This window comes from Vulpes lagopus, chromosome X (genome assembly GCF_018345385.1).
Source record: "Vulpes lagopus strain Blue_001 chromosome X, ASM1834538v1, whole genome shotgun sequence".
NCBI classification, from domain to species: domain Eukaryota; kingdom Metazoa; phylum Chordata; class Mammalia; order Carnivora; family Canidae; genus Vulpes; species Vulpes lagopus.
The window spans coordinates 26,797,673-26,825,320 of NC_054848.1; the positions used below are offsets into that span (position 1 = coordinate 26,797,673).

The 27,648-nt window shown below is 38.1% G+C and overlaps 1 protein-coding gene and 1 pseudogene across 8 annotated transcripts in view; one reads left to right on the forward strand and one right to left on the reverse strand.

Moving 5' to 3' along the window:
• Nucleotides 1-27,648, reverse strand: part of DMD (dystrophin) — a 2,057,113-nt gene that overhangs the window by 439,355 nt on the left and 1,590,110 nt on the right. The gene's annotated exons all lie outside the window — the stretch shown is intronic.
• LOC121483098 lies at nt 12,506-13,406 on the forward strand (annotated as a pseudogene).

A 27,648-nucleotide genomic window follows, 5' to 3' on the forward strand; every position in this document is an offset into this window, starting at 1 on the left:
ATATTATATCCTTATATATTTTTATATCAGTGCCACCATTTTGTTGCCTTTTCATTTTCTGTAAAAATGATTATTAGCTACTTAACTTTGAAATATCTGAGCAGCAGTTTTTTTATGGCATGCTCATCTTGTTTGACTTAATGACTGAGAGATGTGGGATACTTTGTGGACCAGAAGTCTATTTTACAATTTGAGATTATGTCAAAGAGTATATAAAAATCAGTTGTGCTAAGGCCCCTGGGTTGCTCAGTTGGCTGAGCGTCTGACTCTGGATTTTGGCTCAGGTTATGATCTCAGTGTTGTGAGATTGAGCCCCACGTGGGGCTCTGCACTAAGAGTGGGGTCTGCTTAAGATTCTCTCTCTTGTTCCCTTTTCCCCTACCCCCACCTCGCATGCACAGGCTACCTCCCTCTCTCTCTCTCTCAAAAAAAAAAAAAATAGTTGGGCTGTGGAGGTGGGGATAAGTGGAAGGTCTTCCCAGCAGACAGAAGTATGGAGACAGAAGGTGAATAATGTCCACGTAGCTTTGAATTTTTTTTGCTATATATCTCCCTCAGAGGGATTCAAAGAAATGGAGTCATTGATAAACTATATCATGAATGACTTTAAAAGCTACTCCAAGGATGTGCAAGTTTTATCTTAAAGGTACTGAGGAGTTTTAAGCACAGGTATGGAGATAACAGAGTCAGCCTTCATGTTAGAAGTTGACTCTGACTGAGGAAGTGATACTAAATGCAGGCAGACCAGATTAGGGGCCACTACAGTTTTCTGGGTGAAACTAATAGCAATAGCATCATCGACAACAATCATAGTACCTACTCTTTCTTGGTTGCATTTTACATGCTTGACTCTCTCTCTATGGTAATCTCAGTAAAGTTGCAGGATACAAAATCAACATACAAAAATCAGTTGTGTTTCTTTACACTAATAACAAACTATCTGATAAAGAAATTGGAAAAAACAATTTCATCTATGGTATCATCAAAAAGGATAAAACGCTAGGGCATAAATTTACATAGGGAAGTGAAAGACTTATATGCTGAAAACTAAAAAAGATGAATGACAGAAATTAGAGAATATAAAAAAAATGGAAAGACATCTATGTTCATGGATAGGAAGACTCAATATTGTTAAGATGTTCGTACTACCCAAAGCAATCTACAGATTTAATGCAGTCCCTATGAAAATCTCAATGGTATTTTGTACAGAAATTGAAAAAAAAATTCCAAAATTCTTGTAGAACCAGAAAAGACCCTCAATTGTCAGAAAAATCTTGTAAAAGGTGAATAAAGGTAGAGGCATCTCACTTCCTGATTTCAAAATATATTACAAAGCTACAGTAATTAAAACATGGCATGGTACTGGTATAAACATATACAGACCAATGGAACAGAAGAAAGAGACCAGAAATAAATCCATATTGATCTAACACAAGAGTACCTAGGATTTACAATGGGGAAAGGATGGTGACTTCAATAAATGGTGACGGGAAAACTGGATATCTACCTGCAAAAGAATGAGACTGGACCCTTATCTAACACTATACAGAAAAATCAACTCAAAATGGGAGCACCTGGGTGGCTCAGTTGGTTAAGTGTCTGACTTGGTGTCGGCTCAGATTCTGATCTCAGGGTCCTGGAATTGAACCTCAAGTCAGGATCCATATGCAGCAAGGAGTCTGCTTGAGATTCTCTTCCTCTCCTCCTGCCCCTGCTTATGCTCTATTTCTCTAAAAATTTTTTTAAAAATTAACTCAAAAATAGATCTGCCCTATGACCCAGCAATTGCACTGCTGGGGATTTACCCCAAAGATACAGATGCAATGAAACGCCAGGACACCTGCACTCTGATGTTTATAGCAGCAATGTCCACAATAGCCAAACTGTGGAAGGAGCCTCGGTGTCCATCGAAAGACGAATGGATAAAGAAGATGTGGTCTATGTATACAATGGAATATTACTCAGCCATTAGAAATGACAAATACCCACCATTTGCTTCAACATGGATGGAACTGGAGGGTATTATGCTGAGTGAAATAAGTCAATCGGAGAAGCACAAACATTATATGGTCTCATTCATTTGGGGAATATAAAAAATAGTGAAAGGGAATGAAGGGGAAGGGAGAAAAAATGAGTGGGAAATATCAGAAAGGGAGACAGAACATGAGAGACTCCTAACTCTGGGAAATGAACTAGGGGTGGTGGAAAGGGAGGTGGGTGGGGGGGGGTGACTGGGTGATGGGAACTGAGGGGGGCACTTGACGGGATGAGCACTGGGTGTTATTCTATATGTTGGCAAATTGAACACCAATAAAAAAATAAATTTATTTAAAAAATCAACTCAAAATGGATTAAAGATTTACATTTAAGACCTTAAATTATAAAACTCGTAGAAAGATACAGGGGAAAAGCTATATGATGTTGGTCCTTGGCACAAATTTCATGGATATGACATTAAAAGCAGAGGTAACAAAGGCAAAATTAGACAAGTGAATAATCTCATTTACTTCTTTCATCTAGCCAACACAGAAATTTTAGGAGGAAAGGAGGCTAGAAAAAAATTAAGAAATCTACATAAGGCTACAAGATTTGAATCAGGTTTGTTTAATTGCACAGTAATAAAATCCCAACATATGGAATATTCACAGAGAAAGAAAACTCTGCATCAAGAGAGACTTTAGGACATAGAGTCAGCAACATTTCATGCTTAAGGAGATGTATACAAAAGAGAGATGTCAGGCTGGACCCTGAGGCTTCTGGCTTAGAAAATTGGTAAATGATGGTATCATTTTCTGAAACAGGGAATAGAAGTGAATGTCCACATTTGCTAGGAATTTCAGTTTGGGACATGCTGTTTTTGAAATGACTGTGGACAGGAATAAGTCTCAGAATATTTAACATCTGCTACAGCAAAAGCTCAACCAATCAGAGCAGACACTAGCCAGTACACCCTACTTGTGTTTACCAGTAAGTAAAGTCCTGTGCCCTAAATACAGAGGTTCATTGGGGGATATAAAATATGGAATGGCCCCCAAGAGAAAGATGCAGGAAGCAGATAATAATTTGGAACTCATCTGCTTATAGATACTAAGTGGAGCTTCTGATGAAGACATGATGCTAGAAAGGGCATGGGATAGAAAAGGAGGAGGGGCTGAGGATGGGGTCTGGGGAGCACCTGCAATTATGGAAGGGGCAGAACATGAATCATCTGCAAGAGAGACCAAAAAATAGGAGATAGGTCGGATTTGAAAACCTGAGGAAGAGAATGTCAAGGAACCAAAGAAGGAAAGAATTACACAGAGAAGGTGAGTCAGGTGAGTTGAGCAAGGGGGAGGACATTGATTTTCTTAGTGAAAGTAGTTTGCCTGGCAAGTAGGAGTAATAACCAAAGAGCATGGGTTGAAAGGGAATTGTGGGTAAAGAAGGGGATGTAGCCAGCCATGCTACTGTCTCACAGAGACTGGCCTCGGAATGGAAAGAGGAGTGGTGACACTGGAAGAGGGTGGGAGACGAGCATTGTTGAGGTTGAGAAATGTGTTCATTAGCTAAAAAGAAGGGCAAAAAAGGGTAAATGACAGCAAAGAATCAGCTGGAAGGTGGCTTCAAAGTTATGGTGGAAGGGAATTCTGATGGAACAAAGTTTGGAGGAGACACACTTCAGAACAGGGTTATCCTCCCATCCTTTCCATATCCTACTATTCACACAGCAGCCAGAGAGATTTTGTAAAAAACAAGCATGAGTCATGTATTTATCGGCTGTTTTCCCAATGAGAATGTACACTCTAGGGGGTGGGAACCTGTCAGCCAAGGGAAGGACAAGGAGAACGCAGACACTCAAACAGAAGTAGCAAGAGTGAAGAGGAGATTGCATCTGAAGGGGAGGCCATGATCCCTAGTCTCCTGTGCACGTTTTGCGGAAATCACCCCATGTTAGGAATTTGTATATCTTTCCAACTATGATAGACCTGCCTTGCTGAACAATCTAAAAAATTTCTAGTTACTCCATTTCTTTCTTTCCTCACACAATGAACAACTTAATATTTAGCCTTTTAAAAAAACTTTCTTCCTCCCTGCTCCTCCTTACCTCCAAAACCAATCAAGCTTTTCCCAAAGTATTTCTTATGACTGCCATGAACATAAAGTGAACCTCAGTCTTGCTGGTGCTAATTTAGTCTACAAGAAACCACTGACCAAATTAAACCAAAATAACTCTTTAGGTCCCATTATGTAGGAGAGTCTGATGGACTAAATTTTTAATTTTTTTAATTTTTTTATTTTTTATTTTTGGACTAAATTTTTAAAATGATATTTTAAATAGTCGTTCACTGAGGGTGGCCCTCGACCAGCAACAACAGCATTCCCTGGGAATGTGATAAAAATACAAATGATTAGTCCCCAACCCAGCCCTAACTGAATCTGAAACTTTGGTGGTGGTATCCTTCAATCTGTGAGTTAACAAGTCCTTAAGTAGTTGTGATGTGTGTTCAAGTTTTGCATAAAATGAATTCATGGCCTATAACTGATTATTTCTCGAACACAGCTGCGCTGGGGGAATTAACGAAACCAGGTTTTCTGTTCATCAGAAAAGGTCAAATTCAAGAGCCAGAGGACCAATCTCAGGACATGGGCTATGTAAAATACATATACAATGGGGTACAAAGTAAAAAAATGACTGAAAATGAAGGGAACCTGAAAAAAGTGCATCATGGTTGAAATAGTCTACTTTGAGAAGCTACGTATGTGCTAACTCTCAGAACTCTTCTTTCTTTGCACTAGTTTGAGGGGGTGATTTATCTCTGACACAACTGCCACATGCATTTATATTATTAATATGACAGGCTTCTTGTAATGAGAAGGGAACACCTCGCATTTAGTAAACTAATTTCTGACGTGAGAGAAATATCTTACATGAAAATGTTACCCTCTGAAAATCTTCCCCTGACGATTCCTGTCTGCTTTCTTGACAACAGAGGAGTTGGGGGGAATCTTTTTTTTTTTTTTTAATTTTTTTTTTTAATTTTTATTTATTTATGATAGGCACACAGTGAGAGAGAGAGAGAGGCAGAGACACAGGCAGAGGGAGAAGCAGGCTCCATGCACCGGGAGCCTGATGTGGGATTCGATCCCGGGTCTCCAGGATCGCGCCCTGGGCCAAAGGCAGGCGCTAAACCACTGCGCCACCCAGGGATCCCGGGGGGAATCTTTTGAATAGGACAGGGAGCTTCTCCAGAGACAGGCTGACCAGGTTGTTGGGGCAGACTGCCCATGTACCAAGAATCTCAGAATCAAGAAACTCTGAATCAAGGCATTCCTCAGAGGCATTCTGAGAAAGTAAGATCTGTATATATGCATCTATCTGAGATGACTATTGGGTAAAGAGACACTGAGAACAAATTGACCAAGAATGTATTCATTCAAAGGAATATTGTCCTTTAATGTAGTGAGTCATGTTACAATTTAAGAATTAAACTCCTCCTTTGAAACTGCCTTTAAAGAGTTTTCAATAACATAAGAAATTCTACTGGTATCTAATTTTTTGTAAAGAATCGATTGTGGGGTGCCTGTGTGGCTCAGTGGTTGAGTGGCTGCCTTTGGCTCAGGGTATGATTCCAGGGTCCTGGGACTGAGTCCCACATCCGGCTCCCTGCAGGGAGGCTGCTTCTCCCTCTGCCTCTCTCTGTGTGTCATGAATAAATAAATAAAATCTTAAAAAAAAGAATCGATTGCATCTAAGGGCTGTCATTTATTTATTTATCTATCTATCTATCTATCTATCTATCTATCTATCTATCTATCTATATTTAATAAACCAAAAGAGGTTTAAATTTAATTCTTGTTTTAAAAAGATTTTTATTTTTAAGTAATCTCTACATCCAACATGGGGCTTGAACTTACAACCCTGAGATCAAGAATTGCACGCTCCACTGACTGAGCCAGCCAGGCGTTCCACTAGAAGAGGTTTTAAGAACGAAGCAAAAAATCAAATCCACCAGCAAAAATAGGAAAATTTGCTAGCACTGAAAACATTAAAAAGAAGAAACCACAGCACTGGAAAGCCCCTGAAAAAAGGAGTACCAAGACGGTCAGAATGGTTAACAACCTCCCAGAAATAATTCTAATAGGGCAACTATTTAGGATTCTAACTGACACACAAAACTTTTTATTTAAAAAATCAATTGCATTACTTTAATTGCTTATTAAAACACATATTTATAACTATAGTTAATTATGGGGCAGTTAACGCATGCTGGCAAAGCCAGTCCAATCATCCAGAAGCGTGTCTCATGTTGGCTCTGAATGTCTTCTCTCCTTGGCTCCCCAGCTCCTGGGCCTCCTTTGTGATTTCCTCCCTGTCCTCTATTCTAAAGGGTCAGTGAAGCTTGGGCTTTAGTCTTTTTTACTTTTTTTGGTACATAGACATAGCCCTGCCCTGGAGGCATTCCTAAAATGTCAATTATTGTTTTGATATCATGATCTCCCAAATCTTTATTTCTAGCAGAAGAGTCTATGCTGATTTTCCAAGCCACATAGTCAATAGCCCAGGAATATTCCCTAAATATATGCTCCTTTTGGAAATCCCTCAAACCGTACATGTTCTAAATTAGTGTTGTTGTTGCTATTGTTCTTTTTCTTCTTCATTTTTTCTTAGAGAGAGAGAGACAGCAAGTGTGAGGGGGAAGAGGGACAGAGGCAGAGGGAGAGAGAATCTCAAGCAGGTTCCATACCCAGCACAGATCCCAATGCAGGGCTCGATCCCATGATCCCCTATCCCAGAGATCATGACCTGAACCAAAATCAAGAGTCAAATGCTTAACCTGGGATCCCTGGGTGGCGCAGCGGTTTGGCGCCTGCCTTTGGCCCAGGGCGCGATCCGGGAGACCCGGGATCGAATCCCACGTCGGGCTTCCGGTGCGTGGAGCCTGCTTCTCCCTCTGCCTATGTCTCTGCCTCTCTCTCTCTCTGTGTGTGTGACTATCATAAATAAATAAAAATTAAAAAAAAAAAAAACGCTTAACCTACTGAGCCACCCAGGTGCCCCCTAAATCTGTGTTCTTTTTTTTAAAAAAATATTTTATTTATTTATTCATGAGAGACACACACAGAGAGAAGTAGAGACACAGGTAGAGGGAGAAGCAGGATCCATGCAGGGAGCCTGACGTGGGACTCGATCCCAGATCTCCAGGATCACACCCTGGGCTGAAGGCGGCGCTAAACCACTGAGCCACCCGGGCTGCCATAAATCTGTTCTTAAAGTTGGTCCCTCACCACTAGCAGCAGCAGCAGTAGCAGCAGCAACACAGAACTTTTTAAAAATGCAAATTCTCTGTGCCTGCCCCAGACCTCCAGAATCAGAAACTCAGGGGCCGAGGCTCTGTCATCTGCATGTTAACAAGCCTTCCAAGAGATTCTAGTGAAGCTTGTGTGGAGAGCTGCTGTCCTAAGGCATATGTAACTACTACCCTGGGTATTCATCATGGTTTTTATTTTCTCTATTTTATCATGCTTTGACATCTTGAGGGTCTTGTCGGCCAGGGAGGGACCACCCCCCTCCCAAGCCTAACAAATTCCAACAGACAGCAAATGTGAGTGTGGCTTTCATTTGCAAACTAACCAATCCAAAGCATATCCCCAACCACCTCCTTTATTTAACTCTCACAGGCCAAGCCAGTATTTCCAGGGCCAGGTACTGAAGAACTAGACACTCTATAGCCCAGAGCCTGCTGAAATCATTCAAACTATCCAGTCCTAAACTTGCCCAAACTTGCCTACCCTGCCCCATCCATTCTTTCCCAGGGACACCACAATAAAGGAGAAACCATGCTTTCTCCTTTGCTCTTTCTGCCTCCTGAGTGACCCCAGTACTTCCCCTTGTAGTCCTGTAAAGTGTTGCACGTCCCCTTCTCCTGGGAACTGTGAGTAATAAAACTTCTTTCATGGCAATGACTTGTCTACGCCATCACTCAGTCACCTCTATAAATTAAATCCCAGGTACAATTCAAACTTACTCTGCCCCTCCTAACAAACTCTAAGGCTTGGGTTCTCTACTACAGCAAATGCCTCCTCCTCCAGCTGTCCAACCAGAAACCTTGGCTTCTTCCTTCCCCTTAACCCTTTACACTAATCCATTACATAATACAGCAAAGTCTAACTTCAAATAACAACCACCACCACCACCACCATCACCAAACCTGGGAATCAATTCACATCTCTCCACTGTGGCCACTGTGTCCCATATAACTTTCATCAATAGTCTAGCGAAGGCTATTTTGTTTCAGAGTTCTTGACCCTTTCACCTCAATCCAATTTTCATTTTATATGAAGCTAGACCTCTCCTTAACAAACAAACAAACAAACTTAAGTGGTTGACCACTACTACCCAAGGAAAAACTGAAAAACACTTTCTGATACTTGCTGGCTTTCCAGCTTCATCTCTTCCCCTCCAGACCACAGCTTTACCAAGGTGCGATTGGCTCAAAATCACTTTCCTATGACTTCAGAGTGTGCATAGCATGCTGCCCGGCTTAGCCTACCGAAGAAATTCATCTTCTAGATGTCTGGGAAGACTTCCCTAACCCCTCAAGGCTGAGCTATTTTGCCATTTCAAAGGTCGCACTTCATCCCACTTCCTGCCTTCTTCCCTCCTTTCTGGAGATGCTATCCTTGTTAAAATCAGAAAAGGAAAGCAGAGAGGAGTTAGAGGAGGAAGGAACCCCAGGTGAGAAGAAGAGGCATCAGGGGATGGAAATAAGTTCCTGGCATTGTTAATCAAAAGTCTGAAGGCATTGTCCACAAGTCAAATAACTGTAATCAGCTTCACAAATAACTTTTAGCATGAATGGTATGTTTGTCTACTCAATTATCTGACGTTTTTCTCTAAGTAGACTTATATTGACCCATTTTGTTTGACTTCGTCTCATTCTGAGCAATGATATCTTAAAATCAACTGTTTATGGCACTCGCTACATTTTTCTAAAACACATTAAATAAATACTAAATTATTAAAATTTGTAAAAGTATCCAACCATGTACCATGTAATAATACTCTACTTTCATTACTCTAGTGGGAAGTGATCACTTGGGGAGAGAATTATTATAAATGACAAGTAACGCATGCAGGCGTATTAAAAATTAAATTAGATAGCTTAGGAAATTAATTATAATTTATAATGCTTCCCCCCGTGGTAAATTTATTCCAAATCCCAAACATCTGAATTATAAACTAACTTTTGGGGGAAAAAACCCTATTATACATTGGGAGGCACCTGATAATTGATACATGCTTAGCAAATGAATAATCGAGTTTATTTTGCTGATTCACAATTCACAAGTCCTGTGGAGGTCAGGTTTCTGATTGCTCATTAGTAGCTGTTTTCCAAACAGTGGAAACAGTGTTGATACTTCAATTTTACTTTGAATGCCTGCAAATGATTCATTCAATGCATAAAAGGTCCAATGGCCTCATAGAGTTAGATAGTTAGGTTTAACTAATCAAGAAGGACTCTAGCCACAAGGACACTTTCTGGTTAAGTCACTAAGAGTCAGGAGTCTCTCATGTTCCTAACTCTGGGAAACGAACTAGGGGTGGAAGAAAGGGAGGTGGGCGGGGGGTGAGGGTGACTGGGTGACGGGCACTGAGGGGGGCACTTGATGAGATGAGCACTGGGTGTTATTCTATATGTTGGCAAATTGAACACCAATAAAAAATAAATTTATAAAAAAAAGTCACTAAGAGTCAAGTAACTTTCAGTAACTTAACAGATGTGACAAAAATTTTCTGACTGCTGTTTCTCTAATGTACCTCCATGGATAGACTAAACCAGATTTCCACTTAAGAAAAGTTTTTCTTTCTAGTTATCAATTTTAGTCTGGTATCTGCTTCTTAATCTTGTTCTTAAAGACTGTTTTCTTATCACAAAGTTCTCGCAATATTGCCAATACCCAAACAAAGACATAGTTGAGACGCTATTCTCGCAGGTGATAAATGACTATGGTTTTCGTGCTTCTAAAACAGGCTTGGAAAATGACCTGTATTTTGCATTATGTGCATCATAAACTTCTAATTGCTCTTTCAGAGTATTCCATAAAAAAGAATATCTGACATTTTTTAAGAATAGTATGGCATTAAAACTAAAGCCCTCAGAGATGGTAAGATAGAATATTTAAAATCTGTAGACTACATTTGGAAATGCTCCCAAGGCTAGCAGTGAAGAATTACTTATCAGTGAACGTCTGGAAGTCCTTTTCCTTTTGGATTAATGGAAATCTCTAGAACTGCTCTTTCTAATATGGTAATCATAGGCCACATATGGCTACTGAGCACTCGAAATGGGGCTAGTCTGAACGGAGATGTGTTGTGAGAGTAAAACATATGGGAAAAATATATTTCATTAATAACTTTTATAATGATTACATGTTAAAATGATAATCTTTTAGGCATATTAGATTACATAAAACACTATTACAATTGACTTGATCTCTTCATGTTTACTTTCTTTAGTAGAGCAACTAGAAGATTTTAAGTCACATTATATTTCCATTGGCCAGAGCTGCTCTACAAAAATGAAGAAAACAAGGACACTCTAGTTTTCATTTTGTAAGTCAATAATTTATTAGATAATTTTCTCTGACTTGACGACAATCGGAGACAAAGCCTGTGGTGGAGGTGTTCGGAATCAAGGGTCTCTATTTCACCAAGTGCTATTTTGGGTTGGTTTAAAAAATCTACTACAGTGTAATATGATATAAATTATTTTTGCACTTTATTCATTTAAGTTTGTGAAAGTTACCACGATAAGCATTTTGTGGTTAATATACTATAAAATAAATGGCATTACCAATATAGAAATCTGATTTTTTCATCATCAAGTTTATGTATAATATATTTTTGACAGAAAATAATTAGATGCAAGCAAACAATAAACAGTATTTCCCCCCAGGGGAGATTCTCTTCCATTATATTCAATTTCCTCCTCAAATTAACTCATTTTTGGAGAAGGCAAAATAGATTGAAATTTCTTATATTTCGAATTTTTTTTTTCTGAAGGTGAGAGCAAAGTAGATTGAGTAAATTGACAGATGGTACTGATTTCGCACACCATTTATTTCTGGGCTTATGGCAAGTCCTACTGAAGTAATTCCTCTTAAGGAGTTTATATCAACGAGTGAATTTCCACTCAGCCTTTAAAACCCAACTCTGATACCCCCTCATCTAAGGAGCCTTGCTGGATCCCACTGGGCAGTTAACCACTTCATATTCTGCTAAGGCATATGCCTTGTGCATACTTCTCTCACTCAATTTCCCTTCTCTTTTCCCAATGCACATGAGAGTTTCCTGACAACACAACTGAAGTTAACCCAAGTCTTACTCATCTCTGAATTATCAATGACTAGTTCAGGACCTGGCATATGGTAGACACCCAAAATGCAAGTACATTCCAGTATACTCCATGAGGTGGTATTAACACTGTCAAATAAATATTAGGGACAGTGAGTTTGACAATAAAGTTTAATAATAAAGTTAATTTTCAGAGATAATTTGTAAACAAAGAGTAACTTTGAAAAATACCACATACCCACAAAGAGGTGATGGAATCATGAGAGATCTACCCACCAAAATAAATATCTGCCTTATAAATGCAATCATTTTGACTGAGTTTCCTGAAAAGATCGCCCAAAGCTCTTCTCTCACTACGGTTATGTAGTTATAGTGGTGTAGCTTCGTTTGTACATGTCCAGCTGGTGTTTTCTTAATTCTCCTCATCACTCTTTGTTGACTAAGTCTATCTGTGATCACATCTCTAACGATTTTGGGCAGAACCTTTCCAAACTGATTTTCATGAAATTCCCCAGGGGTTTGCAAAAAATGTTCTTGGTGTTCATATTAGTGAAGGTAGTAATGTCTATTCTTGAAAAGCTTCATGTGTGTCCACAGGCATGTAATTTAATTATATATAATGAAATAACAATGCTAAATAAGCGGCAGGAAGGATCAAAGAGGTGTGCACATGACTCGGTTCCCCAGTTGCTTTAATTACTCAACATTGTTAGCTGCCAAGTGAATCCTGACTGTTACAATTTTCTGATTGTTTTTGTCCTTACAACCTATATCCATTTTTGGAACATTGGTTAAAGACAGGACACATCAGTAATACTGATGTTGAAATAGAGAAAGTTACTGAAAAAGCTACAAATAATAATTCGGCATGTTTTCCTCAAGATGATCTTCAGTACAAACTGATTTATAAATTGCCCCCATTTTACAGATGAGGAAATTGTGGCATATGGTCTAAGTAATTTGTCTAGGGTCAGAAAGATTGCTGGTAAACAGCTGGAGAGGGATGTGAGCCTGGGATGTCTACCTATGCAGTCTTCCAAGTGGGATGGGAGGTTCTCAAAGCTGGCTATGCATTTGAGTTACCTGAGCTTTTAAGAATTCTGATGCCCAGACACCACAGCCCATCAGTTAAATAAAAATCTCAGAATGGGTGCTGGGGAAGATGTAGCAGCCTCTTCTTCAAGCCACCCCTCTGCCTCCAAACTTCTCTGGGGCCAGCAGCCACCTGACTTGGGGCCCGGGGCCTGGGGCTCAGGCAATGACCATGGGCTCTGTGTCAAAGCAGCAGTTTACAAGTGGCTGCACCAAGGTGCCAGAGGAGGCAAGGGGACATCGCTGCCCAGGGCAGCAGAAGAGCTACAGCTGCTATATAATGCTGCTGTCTGTAAGTGGTTCAAAGTGCGCATAGGGTTCAGCTTCCTGTCCTTGACCGCCTGCCCACACCTGGGTCGTGCTTGGAGGACATACTCTCCTCCCGTGGAGGTCTTTGTGTGCCAGAGCCAGCTGCACCTGGAGGGCTTCCAGAGCCTGAAGGAGGGTGAGGCAGTAGAATTCACTTATAAGAAGTCAGCTAAGCACGTATAATCTACCCGGGTCACTGGCCCTTCTGGGGTGTTTTGTATTGGGAGTGAGATGGCCCAAAGGGAAGAGCAAGAAGTGCAGATCTCGGTTGGGGGGGGGGGAGGTGCTACAAGTGTGGAGGTCTAGATCACCATGACAAGGATTCCACATAGCCACCCCAGCCCCAAAAGTGCCACTTCTGCTGGAGCAGTAGCCATAGGGTGGCTTCATGTCCACTGATGGCCCAGCAGATCCCCAGCTCACAGGGAAAGACAGCCTACTTTGGGGAGGAGAAGGAAGAAGAGATCCATAGGCCTGCTCTGCTCCCGCAGGCCCAGAATTGAGCTACAGTGGGTGGGGGCTAGCCTTTGTGATCAGGAAGTTTTAAGGAACAGGCATCAATCAGCAGAGTGGAGAAAGTGGGGACAGGGTGGGTAGGGGGCAGTTGGCTCTGCCGTGTGTCTCAGGCTGGGGTCCCCAGCATCACCCCATCTTTCCTCTTTGCAGGGTAGGGGGGAAGGGGTGAGGCACATGAACTCCAAGCATGCTCTATCCAAATTGCTCCCGAGGGTTCTGGGGGCAATCCCTCCCTGCTATGTGCTTTATCTGAATCTCTGCCCCCAGATCTCCAGCTTTTGAAAGTGGCCTGGACAGGGAAATTGTTTTCCTTTCAAAGAAGGAGATGTAATAATAATTTTTTCCCATGCCAGAGTGTAAAGATTTAAGCATGAGACCAGATTGATGTGCATGACCCACACACCACTACATTCTGTGGGAGGGAATCTCTCAGGGGTAAGGCAAGGTTCTTCTACATTTTGTCTCATAACCCACTCTTGGGATAGGGTGCTGAGGACTGTCCCAAGTAATGGGTTGTGACAGTAGGGACAGGGGTTGTTGGGGGAACAGCTGCAGACCTCATGCTCCTAAGCTTACTCCTACCCCATTCTGGGTGGATGGATTTTTATTTATTTACTCCCTTTGATAACCACACCTTGGGCCCCACCTTCTCCAGGATGCCAACTGCACTAGCTGTGTGCGAATGACACATCTTGTACGTTTTAATTTTTTTCATTATATAAAATATTCCAGTTTTGTAAAGACAAAAAAAATCTCAGACTGAAATGGTGCCTGTTGCTCAAAATGTATCTTTCCAAGATATGCTTGAAAATGTCAACTGTTATCTCACAGTTTAGAAACAAACAAAAATCAAATTAGCTAAAGTTTAGGGGGCTGGGGAGTTGGCAAGAATACAAATATCCAGTCATAAAAGTAGAAGTTCTTTCTCTGACCTTACATAACAGTTACATTTCAGTCTACATTTTCATGTATATTTTGTCACTAAACCCAGCACGTAATTTAAAATATATTATTAATTTATACATTTTTCCTATTAGAGTTAAGAATCATTGTTAAAATGAAAAAAGCAAAACATTTGTCTTTATATAATGAATACTATTACAAAGTTCAGTAAATGAATGTTATGAAATCTTAAATACACTAATATAAGCTAAGATAGTTTGACTAATTAAATAATATTTATGTTATCAATGTTTTATAAAAAATTATACTAAATAATTAAAATCACTTCATTATCTTACAGCATGCAAAAATGACTAAATGATTTTTTAATTTCTTGGGCATTTAGGTTACTATGGAAGAGGGCCAAAATTCAGGAAAGGTGAGTAAATTCAACATTAGACCAGGTTTTTTCCAGCTGCAGTTATTAGTGACATTTTGGATTAAATAATTCTTTGTTGTGGAGGGCTATCCTGTGCATTGTAGGATATTTAGCAACATACCTGGCCTCTGTCCACTACACTTCAGCCGTGACCATTAAAAGTGCTACAGGGGTGCTTGGGTGGCTTAGACGGTTAAGCCTCTGATTTTGGCTCAGGTCAGGTCGTGATCTCAGTGTCCAGGGAGTGGGTCTTGCGTAGGGCTCTGTGCTTAGTCGGGGAGCCTGCTTCTCCCTTTCTCTCTCCTTCTACCCCTCTTCCTGCTTGTGTTTTCCATCTCTCAAATAAATAAATAAAATCTTTTTTAAAAAAAAAGGTGCTTAAAAAAAAAGTGCTTCCAGACATTGCCACATGCCTCCTGAAGGGCAAAACTGCCCCACCCTTTAAGAATCACTGCAGTAGACAAACTAGCTCAGAGTTATACCCTCTAACTAATGCAGCCTCAACAATTTAGACACAGCCCTTTTGACTTCTGACTCAGAAGAATCAAGTCCTCTGCATGTCTATAATACAGGTTTCATTAATACATATGTAAGTTATTCTGATGTGAGGCAACAGCCTGTGACTCTTTCTGAATCATCAGAAACTACTGTTTGGATACTTAATGTGTTTTATAAAACAGAATCCTAAAAATTTTGAAAATCAATCTTCCCTTTAAATCCTATGATAGTCTTGATAGTTTATTAACTGGGCATTTTAATGTAACCTGAAACTTTTCCAATAGATTTCTGATACATCTCCCAAACTAAACAAATTTTTGGAATACTCTCATCAGCTCTTCTTTGGTGGGAAGTGCCATTTCTCCACTGCGTTGGAATTATTTACTTGTACCTTATCATGTAAGTTCCTAGAGGTAGGATTTGGGTTGGATCAATTGCCATACTTCCCAGGGCATTCTACAGAGTCTTGCATTTAGTAGGTGATCATGTCCTTTAATGATTTACATTTTAGGAGAGATGAATTATTCAAATATCTGCCTGATTGTTAAAAGCTCACCTAGAATATTTAGATGCATGCTCATATAAGCTTGTTCCATAGGATTTTAAAACATGAATGCATTGAATTCCATAAGGAAAAAAAAGCCTATCTAGTTGAGGGACCACAAACAGTTTCTACTTTTTTCTTTTTTTTTTTTACTTTCCAGAAACTGTTCTGGCTCATAAATAATCTTTAATCCTCCTTCCCTGTATGCTCTGGATGAATTAAGTACCATTCTTTGTGAGCTGCGGAGGGATACAGATGGATGTCTTCCACATCTGTGATCCTATCCTAACAAGTACCGTCAAGTAGCAACTTCTCACCTTCTCTGTAGAGGTTGTCTTCAATTAAAAATACACTAGAAAGATTGTAACCATAGAAAGGACATTGAGTAGTATTTCAGCTAATTGGCAGTACATGCCTTCCAAAATATCAGAGGTACCTCCATTTAATGACTCCCCTGAATGAGGTAATTGGCTGAAATTTACTTTGCAGTTCTTAATATAAAGTTGGGCCCATCATTAGCAAGAACTCCTAAAAAACTGGGGTCAGTATGCATTTAAGTGAAGCACAAGAAAAAAGGTATTTCACTTTCAAAGGACCTATGCTGTACCTTCTTTTTTTTTTGAAGATTGCAACTCATCTATTTTATAACATAATGGCAATAATATTGCCTCTGAGTTAACTGTGTAATAATTCACTTTTGGTACTGCAATAATTGAGCAAACAGAAGCTGGTACTAGAGGCATTCCTTTCCTTTATTTATTGTAATATTTTTCCATAATTTAATGAGAAACATTTCAAGAGCAACATTTTTATCTTTCATGTTAAATTAATTTACAATGCTATGAGCTATAATAAAATGAGAGAAACCATCAGCAAAAAGCAAAAGTTAATAAAGACAGATATTCTCAAAGTTTCAAGGACTGGGAAAAACTCAGATCACAAGTGTTTTTGCTTTCTTCTTCTTCTTCTTCTCGTTTGGCTTAGTTCAATTTGTCATAGTTTGTTCTCAATTATTTTGTACTTACTGCTAACATAACATAATATTGATGAAGTGGAAACGATGCATTACTAAAATGAAACATACATAATTAAAACCAGCTAAGAAACAACAAAAACTTTGCTGTGTATTTTAGTAAGCTACTCTAGATTTCCATAAAGAGGGCTTGGATGTAATTTAACTTTTACTGATATAAACCTACTTGGGAAAAATTTCAAGGAATGATGAATAAGGCATATGGAAAGTTCATGTTGTTGGAATAAAATTCTCTGTATAGCACATTATGAACACTCAAATTTTGATAGAAATCCACTTCAGTATATCTTTGGAAATTTCTACCCTGATGCTAAAAGCTGACCAAGGATTGAGAAGACCTCAGTTGTAGGATCTTTGTCAAGAGACTCAGACTCTCAGAAACCTCTGGGTTTCATCTTTATTGGGTAGGATGAGACTGAATCAAGAAGAAAGAGTTTTACCTGGAGTGATGGTGATGGTGAGAGCTGGAGGATTCTGAGGCCACAGGCTAAGTGGGGATGAGCACTATGGTGTGTGGATCAGATATTTGCCATCAATAGACTCGATGATAGCAAAGGTCCTTAGAAGTTTCAAAGATCTACGACTCAGTAAGAATGTTCATTACTTAGCAAGCAAGTAAGCACAGATCCCTCCACTGAGCATATGTCCATACATCTAATAACCTAGAATGGTCCTACTCAAAGCACGCTGTACACATCAGCAGCAGAGTCACTGCCAGGGACCGAATGATCACCATGTCTGGGGATTGGACCAAGTACTCCCAGTGTTAACAAGCTCTCCAGGCAATTCTTACTTATGGTAAGAGAAACCTTGATACAGAGCACTGTGGAAAGAACAAAGAAGATGCAAAATCTCTAGCCCTTTGCCTGAAGGATCTCTCTCTCTCTCTCTCTTTCTCTCTTATTTGGGAGAAAATAGATGTAAAACAACCTAGAGAAAAATATAGTTCATAAAAAAGTACTATCTTCAAGTCAATCATTCATTCATTCGGCAAATATTGAGATCCTACTATATGGTAGGTACTGTGTAGATGCTGGGGATATACAGTTCTGCCTTTGCAGCACTTACAGTCGAGTGAAGGTGATAGATAATAACCAAGAAAACAAATATATAAATAAAATAATTTCAGTCAGTAGAAAATGCAATAAAAGAGATTATCAGGGTGCCATGAAAAATAATAACAGGGATGACACTGAGGGGTGGAGAGAAATATTTTTATTTAAAACCTCAAAGTTTCAATAAACTGTTAAGATTGGTTAATTGATAAATCGACAAATACCAACTACATGCATGCTGTGAACTCAGCTAGGCACCTTAGGGAATGTAAGAATATGTCTTGGAGTTTATAATCAGTAGGAAAGACAAGATTTAATCACCAACTACAATCGCTATGGAGTCCACAGGAGTGGGATACTTTAGATTGGCTATTTGCTGAAACTCTCCCCTCACTGCTTCTTGGTTAAAATACTCTTATGGTTTCCAATTCCTGGTTTTCTAATTCAGCTGTGCACAAAGAATTCACAAACAAGAGGACTCGACATTGGCTTGAAATCCATGTAGACTGTTCTATGGAAGAGGAATTTGAGATAGGCCTTGGAGTAGTAGTAGAATGCATAAAGGTGAAGACAAATAGGAAAGGCATTTTAGGAATACTGCTATTTTTAGTATTGGGAATACTAAATAGCATACTAATAGAACACTAAAAATAGCAGTATTCCCAATACCTCCACATGACCATTTTATTTTTGATATCTGGTAGTGTCATGAAATGTGATCTATTAATATCACATAACATATCAGAAGGGTTTTGGTTCAGTCTGATAGAGGATACACTTGGTTCATGTTTTCTCTCATTCTTCCAACCAACAACTTTCATCATTCTGTTGGATTTAACTTTCCTTTCAAGGGCTAAGAGGGACTCCAACAAGTGCGGAGGCAAAACTTCCCAAGAAAAGATGAGATGATATTGACATATTGACCGTCATAAGCACTATACAAGTGGCTGTTGCACACAAGAAATCATTAAAGTAAAATGAGAGATACTGGCCTATTCAAATGTGTACATATGTCCTTTAATATTAGACTTTTTGGTAGAACTACTCAGTTGATTTTGAATTGCTTGCTTTGAAGAGCCCAGGGCTTTACTGAATAGAGATCCCACACCCTCCTAGTTAAACAGGAAATACAATTTATAAAAACATTTAATGATTTTCTTTAACAACTGCCAAATGAAACTGAAAATAATACAGTGTAATAAGGAAAATGTCTCTGTACCAATGTCACAGCATAGTATTACTATTAAGCAAATTACATCTCAGGAACTAGGAATCATATGCAGGTGCTCAGAAATTACACTTTCCCTAGTGTGAAATGTAGCTACAAAGTATCTGCAACCAGTGAACTCTATGAAAAGAAAACTATTATCACTCAGGGGAAAAAAGAACTCCTTTTAAAAATAGGATTTAACTGTCAATAAAGTTTTTTTATAATAAATTCATATAAAGTTCAACATGAAAGGAATGTTAAAAGCAGATGTTATGCAAGAGAGAAAATCACAGGTTATTTTTATTGCTATAGTCTTTCACTGACTTTGGTCTCAGTTTTGTGGAGGCTTTTGACTTTTAACAAAATAAGAAATTAAAGAGGTTCTTAAAAGAAGAGATTTGTAGAATGTATAGAAATATATTCTTGAATTATAAATCCTGATCATCAGATACACTTAGAAAAGGATTAAGAAAGTTGAGAGATAAACATAGATTCTACAAATGCTGTAATTATAATTTTCTCTGTCTTCTAATTATTAAAAAGTTCCATTTAAGGTCTTAAATTTGCCAGACTAATCCAAATTTACTAGTGAGATGCATCCTTGAATTCTCCTTAATCTGTTTAGTTACTTGAAATGTTTAATACTTTGTAATCAAGAGAAACCTAGAGTCTCAAAGGCATAATATTCCCTTCCCAAACTGATTTAACTTTACGTTATTTAATTGGAACTCTGAAGAATTAGAAGTTCAATCTATTACCTTGGCATCCTTCATAGCACCTGGCACAGTATTAAGTACATATTAGATACTCAATAAATATTTTTTGAAGGACTGAATATTGCTTAAGAAGGAAATACAAGGAATTATTTAGATACAAGATATTTAAACCCCTAAGCCAAACTTATTTCTTGCTTATTTATAGGCATGGCATAAACTATGGTTCTGATGAAAACCTATTTTAGTTTTGTTTGATTCATTCAACAAACTATTATTGTGTATACCTTGCTTTGACACTATGAAATGAGAGGGGTATTTAAAAAATAACAGAGATATTCAGGAAGCCCCGTGTTTTTTTTTTGTATTTATTTATTTATTTATTTTTTTAGTTAATTTTTATTGGTGTTCAATTTACCAACATACAGAAAAACACCCAGTGCTCATCCCGTCAAGTGTCCACCTCAGTGCCCGTCACCCATTCCCCTCCAACACCCGCCCTCCTCCCCTTCCACCACCCTTAGTTCGTTTCCCCGAGTTAGGAGTCTTTATGTTCTGTCTCCCCCTTTTTTTTTTGTTTGTTTGTTTCTTAAATTCCATGAGTGAAATCATAGGGTATTTGTCTTTATCTGACCGACTGATTTTGCTTAGCATTATACTCTCTAGCTTCATCTGTGTCATTGCAAATGGTAATATATGATATATATTGATATATATATATATGTAATATATATATATAAATGGATAAACACTTGGGTTGCTTCCATAAATTTAGCTATTGTAAATAATGGTACTATAATAAACAGGGGTGCACGTCTCTCTTTGAATTATTGTTTCTGTATTTTTTGGGGGTAAATACCCAGTAGTGTGATTACGGGATCATAGGGTAGTTCTCCTTTTAATTTTTTGAGGAAACTTCATATTGTTTTCCATACTGTTATAGTGACTATACCAGTTTGTATTCCCACCAACAGTACACAGGAGTTCCTTTTTCTCTGCATCCTTGTCAACACTTGTTCTTTCTTATGTTGTTGATTTTAGCCATTCTGACAGGTGTGAAGTGATATCTCATTGTGGTTTTGATTTGCATTACCCTGATGATCAGTGACCTTAAGCATCTTTTCATGTGTCTGTTGGCCATCTGGATGTCTTCTTTGGAGAAATGTCTGTCCATGTCTTCTGCCCATTTTTAATCGGATTATTTGATTTTTGGATGTTAAATTATATGAGTTCTTTATATATTTTAGACACTAAGCCTTTACCTGATATGTCATTTGCAAAATTCTTCTCCCATTCAGTAGGCTGCCTTTTAGTGAGACTAATATAACACTGTATGTTCACTATACTGGAATTTAAAAAAAAGAAACATTCAAGAAGCTTAAAGTTTAGGAGTGAGTTATTTTGCAGGGATTTGATTCTGATTTTAACTTAAGGACAATGATCTCTGTTCAGTGCAATACTGAAAACACTATGGGTTCATAATAAACAATTTCTGCAGGATCTTATTAACTCATTAGTATGTCTCATGTAGTGTATTTCTTAAAATTTCACAGTCAAATATGGTCATTTTTTTCTGTACTACAGTGTAAGTCCTTGAAATCGGGTTTATTCTCTGTTTTGCAAATTAGCACAGTAACGAACTAGCAGACAGTGGGTACTCCATTGATAGATGAATATTAATATATTAATGAATATAAATAGAAATTACAGCAGGGGAGGTACATTTCTGAACCAATTCAGGAGAGCTAAATATTCAAAAAAAGAGTATTATTAGGTCACTGAGATGATTAATAAAACAGATCTCTTACTACATTTCTCTGGATTTTTTTTGTATCATATAGAAAAAATGCATAAAATCATATGTGTCACCCATGTTCTCTAGGTTCACTTCCTCCCCTTCCTCCACTGTGCAAGGGTCTGACTTGTAGGATTACCTCCGTGGGCTCCTATGCCTTTTAGTTTTCTGGTTGGGTTTGACTAACAGAGAGAACTAGGAAGAGATTGAGGTCAGAATATTGATTGCTTTGGTCTCCTTCCCTGGCTGTCAGTTGAAGCCTCAGTTTTAGCCCTGAAAAGAAGGTCACTGTTCCACCAAGGCAGTAAGATCTACATGATCTCTCTTTCTCTTCATTTTTAGAATCCTCTCCTCCTCCTTCATCTTTTCAGGCCTAGGAGAAATGACAGCTCTGCTGCTGCTGGCCTGGGGGCCATGTGCTACCTTCCATGACTTTCCCATGCTCTGCCCACTCCTCTGTATGTGGCAAGTGTAGATCAACACTCAAATCACCCTAATTCTAAACACCCATCTGTTTCCTGTTGGGGCCCTGGCTGAGACACAAACACAAAGGGGCAGCAAACGAGACCATGTAATAGGACAAGGATTCAACCTTCCACGCAGTTACTGTAGTACTTGGGTCAATGGATGGGGAGATGGTTAGTAAACTCTAAGTATCATACAGAGGTTGGTTATCATTAGTCAGCATGAAATATGGACATTTAAGATTGTGTTTATACTGATTTCCCACCACAGAACCAGCTGACATGGCCTAACTTGACAACTGGATTGATGTGGCTGTGCTGTATCATCTGTATAATAATTATGCTGTAAATAAATGTTTAATGCATTGAACGATATACGACATTGATGCATAGGTAATTACACTCAGTTATCAGACTCAGACAGTGTTCATATGGCTGATCCTAGACGTAGCCTCCATATTCCATTATCCACCTGTCCAAGATCACTGGCCACCTCTAGGTTTCCCTAGTCTGGAGTTGATTAGGAAGAGTTCAGCTCTGTAAAGGGACAGGGAACATGACTTCATTCTGAATGAGCAATGTAAAATTAGCCCTGCAATTACCATTTCTAGTTGGGGGTGAGCTACAGCTACAAATTTTCTTCTGTGTCTTTTCAAACTTAGGAGAGCTTTGTAAGCAATTCCCCGTAAGACATTTTTATCAAAATCACCTCACAATGTGCTCTACAAACAAATAGGTATTTTTTAGGGCAAAAAGGAAAAAAGATGATATTAAATATATTTGCTCAAATACCATTCTTAATATTATATTTTGGAAGTGACACCTATGCCACAAACATATCTTGGGAAGCAATTACCCACCTGATTTGGATAAAAATATTATCAATTTCTTTCTATTGAGACTGGTAGTGCTTCATAAACAGAACAAAAGCATCAAAGCAGTATGGAATGATGCTTTGGGGGCTCTTTCTCCCATGAAAATCTTCAATTTAGGTGCCAATGGGTACAAACTGACTTATTTTAATATACTTCAGGTCCATATATAAAGAAAAATTCTATACTATTTTATAGGAATGGATTGTTTTGCCTTAGATGAAGTTTACACATCAGCTTTTTAACATTACTGTTGCTTGTTTCACTTTTGATGTCTTTTAACAACAATGCCCTGCCAAGCACTTACCACTACTGTATCAAGAAAGATTTCATGCCTTGACCTTCACATTCATGACCTATAATTCAATGTGCTTCCATGATCTCTGTCATTTGCAGATATCATCCTTCTCAGGGAGATGCTGACCAGTGCTTTGTTTATTTGTTTCTGTTTTGTTTGAGGTCAATTCACTGGCTGTGTTTTTCTAGTTTTTTTTTTTTTTAAGGTACCTTTGAAGCTTCTATCATTTCTGCTCATCAAAGGAAGTAATTTTCTTCACATGCTTGTATTGGTCAAAAGAGTACTTATATAATTTTTCTTTTCTTAACCAGAGACAAACAGGTTAGAAAAATTATGACTATCATGACCCTTGAATTTTGGGTGTTCTTTTCAAATTTAGGTCAAAAGCCAACATTAATAGTCAGATGGAATGGCTGTCAGAAAGAAGAGCTGCCAAGTAGATAATAAGTTTAGAACTCTTAATTGAAAATTAACACATCGGCATTTGTATTCCTAAATTGAAGAAAATGGCTGTTTGGCTACCGCTATAATGAGATGCTGCATATTTCACATGCTGAATCCTGAAGAAGGAACCATTCGTTCCTGCCTGATGGATGTTTCTAGGCTTCAGTATAACTTGAAAGACTGGGCTAGGAAATTCAGGCAGAGTTAGAGGGATCTTGCTTTCTTTTCTATGGGTTTTAAGGTCCATAAATATTAACCAGCCTTCCCACTTGACTAACTTGTTGAGTTTGTCTCCAATTGACTAACAGCAAATTGTACTATTGGCCTCAATTCTTCCGCATCCCTAGTCAAATCATACATACACACCCCTGCCTTGACCTTATGTAGTTGGAAAGCATTTCTCTATTCCTTGACTTTGGGCTTGGCCATGTGATATGCTTTAGCCAGTGGAATAGAAGCAAATGGGCTAAGAGCAGAGATTTGAAGGCTTAGTCTCAGAATAAGATGGGGCAGACTCAAACCAGATCTGCAACCCAAAGATAAGCAGAGCCAAGCCCCACCTAGCCAATACTGGTCAAACCCCACAGAACTGCAGACCCATCACTAAATATGTAGGTGTTGTTATTAGCCATAGTTTTTTGGTTGTTATGTACCAAAATGACCTGATACATACTATAAATAAAAATGCGGCTTATAGGCAGTACAACCCAGGAAAATTCTGCTGACTTGATATTCATCAAGTAAAAGAAGAAAAGACCAAATGATTCAAAATTATCAAATTCTTATAAAGTTCATACTCATGCCTGGTACCAAGATTAGGTATCAACAATTGGTCAAAGTCCAGGAATAGAAATAAAAATGCAAAATACTAGTCAAGTTTAACTCACTAGGTTGCATTTCTAGGTTTTCAAGGAGACAGTTCTAGATTGCAATATTTGAAAGAGGCCTGCTGTGATATGGTAATGACTATGAATCCTGTGGTCTTTGGAATACCTCCAAAATGCTTAACTCAAGTTTAAAACAAAACTGGATACTCAAATAAACGTTCTTGTACAGAGATGGAATAAGTCCTCTTATCTAGAAAGGGCCAAGGAAGTGATAAGGTGTTTTTTGGCATTTCTATCAGTTATGTTTTTCAAGTGTGGTGAAACTGGCTGTCTCCTATTGTTCTGTCATCTACAGGTTCCTTTTTCACATAGGATTACTGCTAATGGGTGAAAGGTACATTTCACCTTCAATGACCATAACTAATGTGAAGAGAATTTAAAAGTTTTTGCAGATAGAGTTCCAATTCCATGTGCCTCTCCGACTGTTTCCTCTGCTTCTAATGTAGTCTCTGACTTTAAATGACAGCTTCCTAGCAGAAATATGGGAAGGGTCTAGGAGATCAAGTGAGGAAGCTATAAGGTAATTTCTTGAAACAAAGTATTATGTTTTGGTGAGGTAATGTATATGAATATTAACTTGATTGTAGTGATGGTTTCAGGGTATATATACATATGCTAACCTTATCAAATTGTATACTTTAAATATTGTGTTTATCATATGTTGATTTTACCTCAATAAAGGTACTAATAAATATTAAATGCCTGGAAAGAAATCAGACTAAAGATGTACAAAGCCCCTACACATACAAATCTAATGTGTTGTCATGGGACATTTAGGCAGATCTAAATAAATGAAGGATGTACCACAGTCCTAGACTGGACAACTCGATATTGTAAAGTTGTAGAATGATGTGCTTTAAAATGGGTATCTTATGGGCTTAACTGTCCTCATTTGATAAGGTGATTCAATGATTTCTAAAACTTCACTTTCAGTCCTCTAATTCTATGATCTATTGATATTACATTTCCAAGCTTCAAGAAAAAGCACATATAATTAATGTTCAAAACAAAACCAAATGACCGGCAGCTATCATCATATTTATGCCCAAGTCAGGAGTGCAAGAATTTTTCTCCTTGTCCAGGGAGTTGTTTCAATAGGATGGAAGATGTATATTCTACACAGTCTTACAATCAAACTGTTCCTCAGCATATTTTCCCTTTAAGTACCAATTGGGTATATGAATTTTAAATGCTAAAGATTAAAAAAAGAATTGGTATGCATTTATTTTTTTCTTTGAAGTTCAACACTTAAAGAGCTCACCAGTTGTAACTTTGACCAGAGACAAATAATGCAATTAAAAAGGCCATACAGGAAAAACAATCAAGTTCAGAAACCAAGGCCCACTAGGCATCATCACTTCTGGTTCTTGTCAGACTCTGGTGGCTATAGGTGGGGTAATGTACAGTTGTTAATAAAAGTTTCACTTTAGGGACTTTCTAAGAGGTTACTTCTAAGGGAGGCATTTATATGAGAAGCCTAAAACTGCTTTTTATAATTGCTTAAGTTATTTTGGGTATATATTAATATTAAGGTTAGTTAAAATAGTAAAGCAGAATGCTTTGTTTAGACTATATTTAATAAGTCTGATTCAGAAATGAGTAAAAGTACAAATCTTGGTAGCCCAAACCAAGGAAATGATAAGGATAACCTCAGCCAAAGGGTCTTAGGCCCTTTTGTGCAGGTTTGGAAAAGTTTAAACTTGAATAGCAGCTTGTAACCCTTGGGGAGAGATGGCTGACCAGACCTTGATTCTTTCTTTCTTTTTAAAGATTTTATTTATTTATCATGAGAGATGCACAGAGAGAGGCAGAGACACAGGCAGAGGGAGAGGCAGGGTCCCTGTGAGGAGCCCAATATGGGACTCGATCCCAGGACCCCAGGATCAGGCCCTGAGCCAAAGGCGGACACTTAACCACTGAGATACCCAGGTGTCCGGACCTTGACTCTTTCTCTGACCATGCCCTGCTAGGCCTATATCCTTCAGTAAAGCATGGTCTTCATAAGAATCACTAAAGTTGTCATATACTCCCCATCATTTCCATTAATTTGAGATTTTAGCAAGCTCAAATTACCATCCACACTTAAATACACACATTGAATTCAAAGAACATGAAATGTACCAATAACCTAAGAAGAACTATTGTTAGACTCCCAAAATAAATGGTAACACAATGATGCCTAAATCACAATTTTTTTTAATTTGAAAATTCATATCTTAATTGATTTTTACAAGGAGATGTTTTTTTCCTAGACACACAAAAAAGTAGAATACTAAGTTCAATTTTAAGTTTTTAGATATGGATGGATAATATTTTGTGAGATTGAAAAATAGAATCATTTGCTAGGTTTTCCCAATAGCCTAGTACATGAAAATATCTGTATTTCTTGCTCTAAATTAATCTTTTTTTTAAAAAAAAAAAAGATTTTACTTATTTGAGAGAGAGAGAAAGAGAGAATGTGAGAATGAGCACAAGCAAGGGAGAGGGATAGAAGGAGAAGCAGGGAGCCTGAAGAGGGGCTCAATCCCAGGACCAAGGGATCATGACCTGAGCCCAAGTCAGATGCTTAACTGACTGGGCCACTCAGGGATCCCTCTAAATGAGTCATTTAAAAATATATCTGCATTGGATGGGTCACTTGAGATCATGAAGTGAGCAATGAATATGGTAATCCCAGGCATAGGTAATTTAAGTACCCTAATATTATTTAGAAAATATATACCATAAGTTATTCTTAACTTTACACCATAGATAAGAAACAAATCCTTAGAAACAGATTAGGTATTTTACTTATTTTACCAGCTGAATGGAGCAGCAAAGAATGGATGTTGATGATGTGGTTTTAAAAGAAAAAACCTCAAAAAACAAAATTTTAAATCCTATGCATTAAACAAAACAAAAAACAATGTAGCATGGTTTAAGGAACATAATAATACTTATATTAAGAACTCTCAAAACACAATTTTGTGAATGACACAGGTTTGTAAGTTGATCTTACTAATTTTCTGTCATAGTTTTGGTTACATCACAAAGAAATAAATAACACACAATGCAGACTGATTATTATTGAGTTAGCTCAGAGGACTTCTATTGTTAAAATACCTATAAAAACACAACATGGTTGCTTTAGTTATAAAAATAAAATCATATGTATATACTACCTAAGATGAAAAGACCAAACAATGGTGAATATATTTTTCTTCATAGGATCATCAAACTAAACCTACAGCTTTCACTTATTTTTGCTAAATTTTCTACTTAA